Source organism: Rousettus aegyptiacus, unplaced genomic scaffold (genome assembly GCF_014176215.1).
Source record: "Rousettus aegyptiacus isolate mRouAeg1 unplaced genomic scaffold, mRouAeg1.p scaffold_m13_p_4, whole genome shotgun sequence".
Classification (NCBI taxonomy): domain Eukaryota; kingdom Metazoa; phylum Chordata; class Mammalia; order Chiroptera; family Pteropodidae; genus Rousettus; species Rousettus aegyptiacus.
This window is the reverse complement of record NW_023416307.1, coordinates 100083533-100094385: the sequence shown is the minus strand read 5'-3', so window position 1 is coordinate 100094385 and position 10853 is coordinate 100083533. Positions and strand designations below refer to the sequence as shown.

General features: G+C 39.6%; 1 protein-coding gene across 1 annotated transcript in view; it reads right to left on the bottom strand.

Moving 5' to 3' along the window:
* Positions 1 to 5698: 5698 nt before the first annotated feature.
* The window catches only part of EIF4E3 (eukaryotic translation initiation factor 4E family member 3), a 192704-nt gene continuing 187549 nt past the window's right edge, over positions 5699 to 10853 (bottom strand). The window contains exon 9 of the mRNA XM_036219381.1: positions 5699 to 8948. The gene's annotated coding sequence lies outside the window, so the exon portion shown is untranslated. The remainder of the gene's footprint in view (positions 8949 to 10853) is intronic.

Genomic DNA, 10853 nt, shown 5'->3' with positions numbered 1-10853 from the left:
AGTAGATGATCTCATCAGATCACTGTCAGCAACAAGAGTCTCTGACTTTCAATCTCTACCTTTGTTAGGCAAACAAAATTCTACAAATGGGAAAACTCAGGCTAGTGATAGGTCAACAGGAAACTTTCCCACTCTTGTTATTTTCATAGAAATGTGCTAAATGCATGAAAGATAAGAATATATAGAAAACACAATCTTTGCCCTCTAGGCAATTATAATCTAGTTCTATAAGAAACATAAATTTATAAATGACAAGGGCTCTTTTCTCCCCTTTTATGAACACTTCTCATCTGTCTAAATGGAATATTTGTGGAAGCGATGTTCACTACTTCCAGGGGTGGTCCAGAAAATTCAATTATATGTTCCTCCTTGCTCTTTCTTCGAGAGAACATATAAAGGTTCTAAACCCTTAAACCACAAGTAGAAGATGGCAGAGCCCTAAGATAGGAGGAAAAAAAAAAGATGCCTAAATCAATGCTTGGAAGCGAGGCCCTGTCAATGAGTATGAAAACATCCATTGGGTTTGAGCCATTAAACATTTGTGGGTTCGATTTGTCATAGTAGCTAGCATTACCTTAGCTAATACACCCACCTTCCCTTTATGACCTTATATTCAATTCTACTAACATTTATTGAGCTTATACTAAGTGCTGGGCTCTATGCAAACCATCAGGGGATACAGTGAGGAGAAAGAACTAGCAGGATTTCTGCGTATGTGAAGGCGGTGGCGTAAAATGGGATAAAAGAGTGAGTGAACAGAGATATGTGAACTATGCAGAAGGCTGGGGGATAAAAAGAGACCTGCTATAGTCCAGTAACCCAAAAGACCTTGTAGCTTGGACATTATATTCCAGGCCTTATTCTCCACCATGCAGATCAACTGCCCCTAACCTCTATAAATCTCCTCTAAGTTTGATACCAAGGCACAAATTTTATGCTACCAAAAATTAGAACTCTTTTGAAAAGGCATGGACCTTTTTACAGGACTATTTCTACTTATTCATCCCTCCTCCTTGGGTTATTCACCACCATCTTCCCAATGTTTCTCTAGTTTCATGCACAAATCCTCATATTTATCTAACTTAGAACAACTTTAATTCCATTCTTTGGCTTCAAAAATTAAAAGTTTAGCCTTGGAATGCCTCAAAGAAACAAGTCGAAAGCTCAATTCCTCCCCAACTTATAAAACCAAGAATGATACTGTGGAATAAGTGCTTTAAGTTACAAAATGAGCATTAGCTACTGAATCGCTGTAAGGGTGCCGACCAGCTCCACTGGGATATGAACAAAAGCTTTGTTCTCTGGTGTCCGAAAGACATTCCCAAAAATGTGGTGGCCAGGTGCTGCCAAATACGTCGTCCGTAAAGGAGCCACACTAAATGCGACAAACACATGTCAAAACATTCCTAGAACATAGTTTCCAACCAAGGGCCAGCTAGGTAACCAGGCGATCATTTGTTTTAATATAAAAATTAGATAAACACCTACTACTAAGTAGAGAAAAAAGGCAAAAAAACACAGATGAAGAGGAAGGAGAGAAAACATACATGCATACGTTTCCCCTTATCTCTCTCTCTCTCTCTCTCTCTCTCTCTCTCTCTCTCACACACACACACACACACACACACACACACACACGCAACCATTCCCAATTAAGTCCATACGTCTCACCAGTGATCTTGGGACATTTCTTCATCTTATTATGAGTGTCTGAAACACAGAACATGTTCTCTTCTAACCCCTAAATGAACCACTCACAGACTTCTGTTTGCCTCATCAATTTCTACACCTTTTTGAAACATAGATCATTTTACATTCCTTTGCAATGATGGAAAGAGTTCACATTTTTTAAAAACGTATATCCATTTCTTAGCATATGTGCAGAGTGACTTCCCAGCATGAAGCTGGCTGACTCCTTTAAATGTTCTCATCCCAAATAGGAAGGAAAACCTATCTTATGTAACTCCATAGGAATCCTTGCAGGATTATATCAGATGCAAACCTCTTGGTGGCTCATTAGAAATAGTCCCAGTCTGTCACTAAGGTTAGATTTGAGGACATCTTTACAAGGATATAAGGGGGCCTTTCCCCAACATCTCCCAGAGCAGCAACAAAATTCTATTCCAATTGGCCTAAAAATGTCAGTGTAAGACTGCCTCGAGAAAATGGCTTCATATCTAAAATATTCTAGCAAAGGAAGGACTAAGTCAGTCATCCCCAAAATGCTGAAAACAGTACATATCAGAAACCTGTCGGTCTTGTGTCTCCACTTAGCCTCTAGGAACCAAAACAGGTTGTCATTGACAAGTCAATTGAAATCTCTATGACATTTAGTATTTTTTCACTGAAGCAACTCAGGTAAAGTCACTAGGCATAATCAACAATGACAGATGCCTTCTGAGAGTAAAGAGAGGACCTGACTCTGCCACCTACACCAAGCAGAACATGTGCAAATGAGAATAGAAAGAAAAACAAACCCCAACTGCTACCAGTGCCCACTTGGCAATCGCCCATTATGCACCCAGCATGTGTCAAAGCCATGGACGTAATGGGATAGGAGTCAACATCTGGAGAGATGACAGAGAAGTACAAAGACAATTAAAATACAGGGACATAAACGCTAGGTCGGGGTTGTGGGAAAAGGCAGCAGAGGAAGCTTCCTGATTGAGACTGAGGGTGATGGACAGACAATATCAGGGAAAGCTATTTCCTTGAAACTGTAATCCGAATTAGAAAGATGGTGATTGGGGCCAGGGGCTCTTCGTAGGCCTAAAACTGAAAACTAATGACCTGGAGCCCAATGGGGTCCAAAGATGTGCTGTGCTTTGGGCAGACTAGATAGACTTTGTTTTTATTTAGTTTCCAACATTGAGACTAAACATTTCTTATTGAAGTCTGGTTTCTCTGGAAGATACAAGGAGAGGTGATCTGGCTACATCAAACTGACACGTCACCCCAGCAACCATGGGGTGAGGCTTTATACCCCATCTGCCCCATTTTAGCTGTCTGCTTGCCCCTGCCGACAGCCAGGTCTGTATCCTCCCTTCTAGGCAAAAGAGATTGCACATACAAAGGCCCGGAGTTCATTTAGCATGTGACCAATGGCTCAAAAAAGCTCGGCTTTGGCTCTAAGACACTAAACTTTTAATAAAGCCCTCTGACTTGGTACATTTTCAAGTCTCTTTGCTTGAAAGCCATAGAACATCTGAGCAGCAAGAAATGATGCCAAAGTTACTACTACAAAGGGCAGATAACAAAACCAAAATAAAAAACAGCCACCCACAAACATCCAAAACACCATGCACCATCAATTGCAAGCAAACCCTTGGGCCTGGCATGAATTCCGAGAGAGACACTGGCACCAGAAACACTGAGCTCCCAGTGGGCAGCTGTCCAATGACAGAGGCAAGGGTCCCTAGGCTCGTCTGTCCATGTTGGCACATCCATTCTACAGAAACTCCTTTCTTTCTGTAATACTCATATTTCTCAGGGTAAATCCTATTCTGTTTAAAAAGAGACAGACAGACCTAAAAGACAGGAAATACCACCAGACTGCTTTTCCTGTGATGGTGTTTTCCAAGAGAGGCTAGGAAATTGGGGAACTTAATAAGTCAGAGACAGAGAAGAAAAAAGAAGCCAGGCTCTAGATTCAGGAAGGCTTGAGTTGCAATCCTGAATTAACTAGGTGACCCTGGAGCAAATGAACTGACTTTCCTGATCCTCAGCATCCCCAGCCCCAGAACAGAAAAGCCACTACTCAGATTGGTTGTGAGAGTTAAACACAATTTACATGAAGTGCCTCAAATACAGCATGTAGAACTAGAGAGAGCTTTAAGATTGCTACCATAACCCATGATCTTTGTGGGCCAATGCCACCCATCAATCATCCCATGTACTGGTATAAATTCATCAAAACACTGTGCACTGATGTCATAAGGAAAGCAAGAAATACTACCCATGACTTGAGCTCATCTACTGTCCACAACCGTGTCTGACATTCACACAAAGCGAAGATGTGGTGGTCACAGGCAGGAATGGGTCTAAGTCAAATCAAGAGAGACGCTGGCATATCTCTTCCTAGTGGCTTTCCTTTCAAATTCCCATGGGTTTTGCGTTCTGCTCCAGAATATTCTGAGAAGTCACAGTGTTTGCACATTTAATACTCCTAAATTCAACTAGCTAAGCTGAGCAGAAAGAGAAGGTGGGTCAGAATGTGACCTTACTTGGAAACAGTGTCACTGTGGATGTGATTAGTTAGGATATAGTAATACTGGAGTAGGGTGGGGCCCTAATCCAACAGGACTGGTGAGCTATACAAAGGGGAAATTTAGACAGGGATAAACACACAGGGAGAACAGCATGTAGAAGATCAAGGAGATGCTTCTACAAGCCAAGGAATGCCAATAACTGCCAGCAAACCCCTCAAAGCTGAGGGACCCTTGTTTCTCACAGCTCTGAGAAGGAACCAACCCTGCCAACACCCTGACTGATCTTGGACTTCTGGCCTCCAGGACTGTGAGACAATAAATTTCTATTGTTTAAGCTGAAGGAAGCAGAGAAGGAAGTGGGGAAGGAGAGGGCAGAAGTGACAATTTCAGCAATGAGTTCAGAACAGCGACCAAGAGCCATGCTGTCTTCTATGGGATGATTCCATTGTGACCACACCCCTTCCTTCCTCCCCCTCAGCCCCCACTACAGCTGCCAGGGAAATAAGGAGTACAATAAGGAGAATGACCAGCATCCTCTGCCTTAACTAAGACCAGAGCCGCTGATGGAGAAAGAGACAGATAACATCAACCACAGGTATTTCTACTGAGAAGTAGTAGAACTTGTCACCCCAAAATATACCTCTTTGGGATGCTGATTATTTTGAGCTGGTTATTTTTAAGAAATATAAGACTCAGGAAGAACCTTTAACCTTCCCCCTAACTGCCTAAAAGAATTTGAATAGAGGACCTGGTTCAGGAAGGGAGCTATCATCATAGATAACTATAGTTTAAGATGAACTAGTGTGTGATAGGGATGAATCTAGCAGTGCCCATTTGTTAAAAGTCTTCTCCATGTTCCATTGTTAAATATGGCCCAGCAAACATCTGTTTACCAAGCATCTGCTTTTCTTTCTTCATGAGAATTGCCTTCCTGCCCTTTGAAGTTCCAGACCACACATCCCTCTTCTTCCCTTAGCTCAAGATGGCAAACCAGCCTCAACTGCCCAATGTGTCCTCGAGTCTCATGTTTTCATGGAACCCTCATATGTGCATATGTAATAAATTTTGGACATTTTCTCCTATTAATCTGTCTCATGTTGATTTGATTATTAGCAACCAGAAGAACCTAGAAAGATGAGTGGAAAATATTGAGTCTTTCCCGCACTACTAAGACAACGCGAGGCTTGAATAGTATGGGGGGTAGGGAAGAGACCAAGAAAAGCTGAAGTTTAGGCACTGCAAAATTAATAGATGTGAGAGAGGAACTCAAGAGAATATTCCAAATGGAATTCTACTTCCCACCGAAAATGAGTTTCATTTAAATATATACAATAATTAAATTCTTCAAGAAGAATAAAAAAGGACTAGAGAAATTATTGTAGACAAGTGTTTGAGATCTTGGTCCTCATCCTTTTCTGCATTTGGGTTCCATGGGACACTCCCTTTACTTTAAAAATAAATGATCTTTTTTCTTAAATCAACTGGTTCTGGTTTCTGCTATTTGCAAGCAAAAAAAAAAAAAAATTACCAAAATATTAAGAGCGCATGTATATCTGGGAAGCAGCACCAAGGACAGCTTTTATTTCCGCCATTTAGCTTATTTACATTTTCTAAATTGCCTACTATGACTACTTTTTCTTTTTTAATATATTACTTGCATCTATTCCAGAAGCTCCCAAACTTCTTTAGTTTATAGCACTCAATGTTTCAACATTTTTTTCATGGCATTCTCCCCCAGTGTCCTGGGCCAAAGAAAAGCCTAAAAATTCTATCTATTAAGTAATTAGGTCCAAACAACTGTCATTAGCCCTAACAACTTAGTAGCTATTGGGGGGGGGGGGGAAATTGAAAGGAAAAAAATTGAAAGGAAATTAGTAAGACAAAGCTTACTAATAGGACATATGTGCCTACTGCATACTGCATAATTTCTCAAACTTTGAAATAAGATTGGACACTGCAATCCTCGCTTTCTGTTCCATGTTGATTTTTCAAACAGTATATTTGCTTTTGATCACAGCAACTGCCAAAAACCCAGCTATGCAAAAATGTGACACAATCAATAGGAATACAACACAATCTAACGATAAAACTATAAATAACCTAGCAGTTTGCACAGTGTCCAACAGATGCTGCATACCACTGTATTTCCCTCCAGCAGCCCCGGCGAGTTTGCAGCTCAGAGTACCTCAACACATAGTTTGGGAACTGCCTCTCTGTACACTGTATGTGTGTGTATACATATCTTTTGAATTTTGCTAACCCTTTACACACTAGCAAAATAAATTTTTCACATTAAGCCAAGTAAGGTACAAATTTTTTGACAAATGACCCACCCTATCTGTCTGGTACTTAATAATACTACCCTTAATTCACAAAGCAACTGGCCCAAAAGGAAAGTTTAAACACGATAGCACAGATATTTGCAATTCAGAGGGAAGCAATTTACCTACTTTTAAGTTAAACAACAGCTCTTTAATTTTAGTGGTTAAAGCTCTCTTTCTTAACCCAAACTATGTATATGTAAATATTTTAACCTTAGATTAATAAGATGCCAATACAGTATTTTGAGGAATACATTTAAAACAACAGACAGAGTCACTTAATTTTAATTTTTTTTCTTAACATGAGTATTTTCTTTTGGGATGGCATCCAGAGTCACCCTGGATGATATTTTAAACTCACTACTTGTCAACTTTCTAATTGTATGCTTTCCTTTGTTTTTGTTTATTTTCTAATTGTATTTTTCCACATAAGCATTTGTAAAAAGTGCATTGCTTGAATGGTTCAAGAGCGAGATAAACAGATAAGGCATGGATACAATAATGGCAGGCCATAAAAGGACTCAGATGTCACTGAATTGTGAGTTCAAGCTGGACTAGATCATCTTTCAAGCTTAACTCTTTCCTTTACCCCCACATTTAATGATTCTGTTAGTTCAGGGAAAGGGCCCAGCAGCAAGGATCACTCACAAAGCTGAGAGATATGTAGCTAACTTAGATTACAAACTGTGTCCACGTAACTTTTGGGGGGAAAAAAATTATTATGTTTCCAATCAATAAATAGCAATACCAAATAACACTGTGATGTGGAATAACAAAGATAAAAAACCCAAAACAGGAAACAATCTCGAATCACTGTCCAGCCGGAAATAAATGTTTAAAAGAAAATAAATGCAGCTCCCAGGTGCATTAAAAATTTCATCAAGTTCTAAGTCTTGGTGGGACCACAGACGCTTGGTCTGCTCTGTTCTAACTTTGCTGAATTTCCAGAGGAGTTAATTTTAACTTGCTAGTAAATGCAAATACATTTTTTTAAAGCAAGCCAATTAAGACAAGTGTTTAAAGACACAGCAGTAATTAAACAAATGTATTATTCATACCTAATTTACAAGATGAACTTCTTTCCGTAAAATATTAAACTGTTTACATGCAGGCTGGGAAGACAATTTTCAAACTGTTCATGTTCCACTACAAAGCAATGACTATTAGCAATGCAACAGCTTCTGGCGGACTTACAGTGCGGACAAGGCGGTAATCAGAAAATGTTTGACCTCAAGATATCTACTTGACCCCACAGAAACACAGACTCGCCTGCTATAAAATCCTAAACAATGGGGCAGACAAGGTCACAGGGTCAAAGCGAGTATTAACAGGTCACTGTGCAGCCCACTTGGGAGCAATTACTTCCAGTCATGGCTAAGTGGACACTTGATTGAATACCACTAAGACAGCTCACATCCCACGGATAACAATCCTCACAGCGATTAAGAATTAAAGCCCCCATGATTCAGCCTTTATTACTCAAATGAACCTAACTCTTCCATAAAAAACTCTTGGTATATGCCTGATGCAAGGTCTAAATTGAAATGCCACCTCATTAAACAATAATATCTAATTTTATCTAAATGAATTTTCATGAAAGTGCACCATACAGCTCAGGAATTTTTAAAATGAATTATCACTGTGATACATAATTTCACCAAAACTGGGGGAGGGGGGGAGGCGTTAGCAATGAAAAGGAAACATCAATGTTGAAAGAAATGCCTATTCTTCTGCAGCCAAAGAGAGCAACAGAGAATACTGGCCACTACAAAACAGTGGTAACCTATTTTAAGAAAATCTCTAATTTTTGCTAATGTCAGCTAAAAGCAAACTGGTCAATCACTGAGGGAACTTTAAAAAAACACACACACACACACAGATTTCAGGTCCTTATTGTAAATCAATGGGATCTGTGGCCTTAGGAAGTCATATCATTTTAAAACTCCCAAGTGACTCTTATGAAAGCCCTGGCACATCCAATGCACGAGGTCATGGAATGGTGGGGGAATGAGGAAGACACCATCATTCTCTTTCTCTTCAGTCTTCTTCCACTTCATAATCTGCTGAGGCCTCGTATTTGTTTTTATCATCACCTTCTACTTACGGCAAGTTATTGTTTTTTAATTACAATGACAAATGTAGTTTCTTTTCCATGTTAAATGATTTACATTTTTAAAAATCAAGTAATACCAAGAAATTAGTAGTTTAAAAACTGAGAGTACTTGTTGTTAGTGAACACAATAACCAAAGTTAGATTGATACTGACATGTGATTAGGTAAGAACTACAGGGCCAGCCGCCTCCTCTGGGTCACTGTTAGATCTCACAAACATGCGCGTGAGGTAAGAATTCAGCACTTGGTCCCAAATCTGTCCCTCAGCGGACAGGCTGTTCATTCTCTGCCAGGGAAATCCTGAAAACTAGATCAACAGATACAAATAACCCCAGTTAAAATGTGCATAGTAACAGTCTAAACACAAAGTACGTATCTTACAGAAACCTGTAAGAAATAAAAATTGGGGGGAAAATTGTAAGGAAATCCCCATCCAAAGAAGAAATGGGCTTTAAGAAGCAAATGAATCATTTTAAGGTCTTATGTTTTAGTCGATATTTACTAAAAAGCCCTGATTATGTGCTGTGGCAGGATACTGCATCATGTCCCACACCAGCGCCATCCCACCCATGCATCTGTGTTAACTAGGAGAGCTTCCGTCTGGGGGAAGGTAGCCCAGCAAGGCTTGGGAAGCAGAAGGCACGATACGCAACATTTTTTAAGACTTCTCTTTTTCTTGTCTGATGTACACAAGGGCCAGGACCTGCCAAAAAGAGTAAAGGCAGGTTTTCAGCCCCTACTCACCCCCTCAGCTAGACATACCTGTGCAGTGAATAGTCCCAATTTCCCACCAGAGCAGCCCATCAGAACAGTAACAGGTGATTTGTGACTATTGGGCAACTTTCCACCAGCAAAGATTAATTAAATTAATAATGGCTAATGAGTCTCCCAAGTATCACTAGAAAGACCAGCTAGTTCTAAATGAAGATACAGTCCTTACCTTCCAGAAGCTCACTCTCACCCAACAGACTGGGAAGAACCCTGTTTTGAAGATCTGCTCCCAAGCTAAGTGACCCTCATCAAGCCAATACCCAATGAAGACTTCTGATGTCCACATCCAAGCTGCAGATTCAAATAGATGACCTCATAATAAAGTAGATTATGTTAAAAGCTATAAACGACACTAGAGCTGAAGCTCTACATAGACCTGGGGTGAAGTCCAATCCCATCAATTGCCATCCATGACTAATATGAAAGTGGTAGCAAGTAACTAGAGTCCAGGTCACTCTGCTTCTCTGCTTTGAGGCTAAGAAGAAGAAAAAGCCTTACCACAGTAGAAGTAAATATAAAATTTTCTCTTTCTTTCCTTCTCTCTCTTCTCTCTTCTCTTCTCTTCTCTCTCTCTCTCTCTCTCACACACACACACACACACACACACACACACACACGAAAGGACAAGCTATGCAACAGGGGAAAACAAACAGAGAAAAAAATGCTTGCATAATGGTAGGTCATTCCCAAACAAAAGATCCAAAATGGAATGCCAAGAGGAAACCTGTTGTTTAAGACTCAAAAATTACCCTGACTTTTAAACTGCTCATGTACTACCTACACTTTGATTCAAAATAAATTTGTTTCCTTTTAAATTATAATTTGCTGTGTTTATTTGCCCACTATCCCACCTTTTCCTAGTTTACCAATGGCAATTCTGCCATAAAGATAAAGTTTGGGTCAAAGAGAAATATCATGATGTTTTTAGGACATTGAGAAGCTAGATAAAAGAAAAGAAGCAAATGGACTTTGTGTATAGACTAAAAAATACATATACATCTAAAAATGCAGATCCCCAACAATGCAGGCACTATTGTGGTTTCTTTTTGTTTTCTTGATAAAAACAAGTTTGTGCTTATACCTCCCAGCACCTGTAGAGTGTTAAATAAAAACAACTCCAGTAAATTGCTGACAAACAGGTAATACAAGTAGAAAGAATTCCCTAACTTTCAAACTCTCAGCTCAGGGGAAAAGAAAAAGATGAAGTAAAAGATGTCCCCAAAGTCATCTGGTAAACATGCTTTCCCAAAGAGAATGTGAAATGCATAGCAAAACAGACACTTAACTAATTTTAAACACCTAATTATATACCACCTAAACAGAATTATCAAGAGACTTGATTGACTTCTACAGAGCTGTGATTGCCATCAAGCAAACTCAGAGAAATAATAAATAATATCTGACCTTCTAATGTCCTCAAAAATTATTCACAATATCAAAG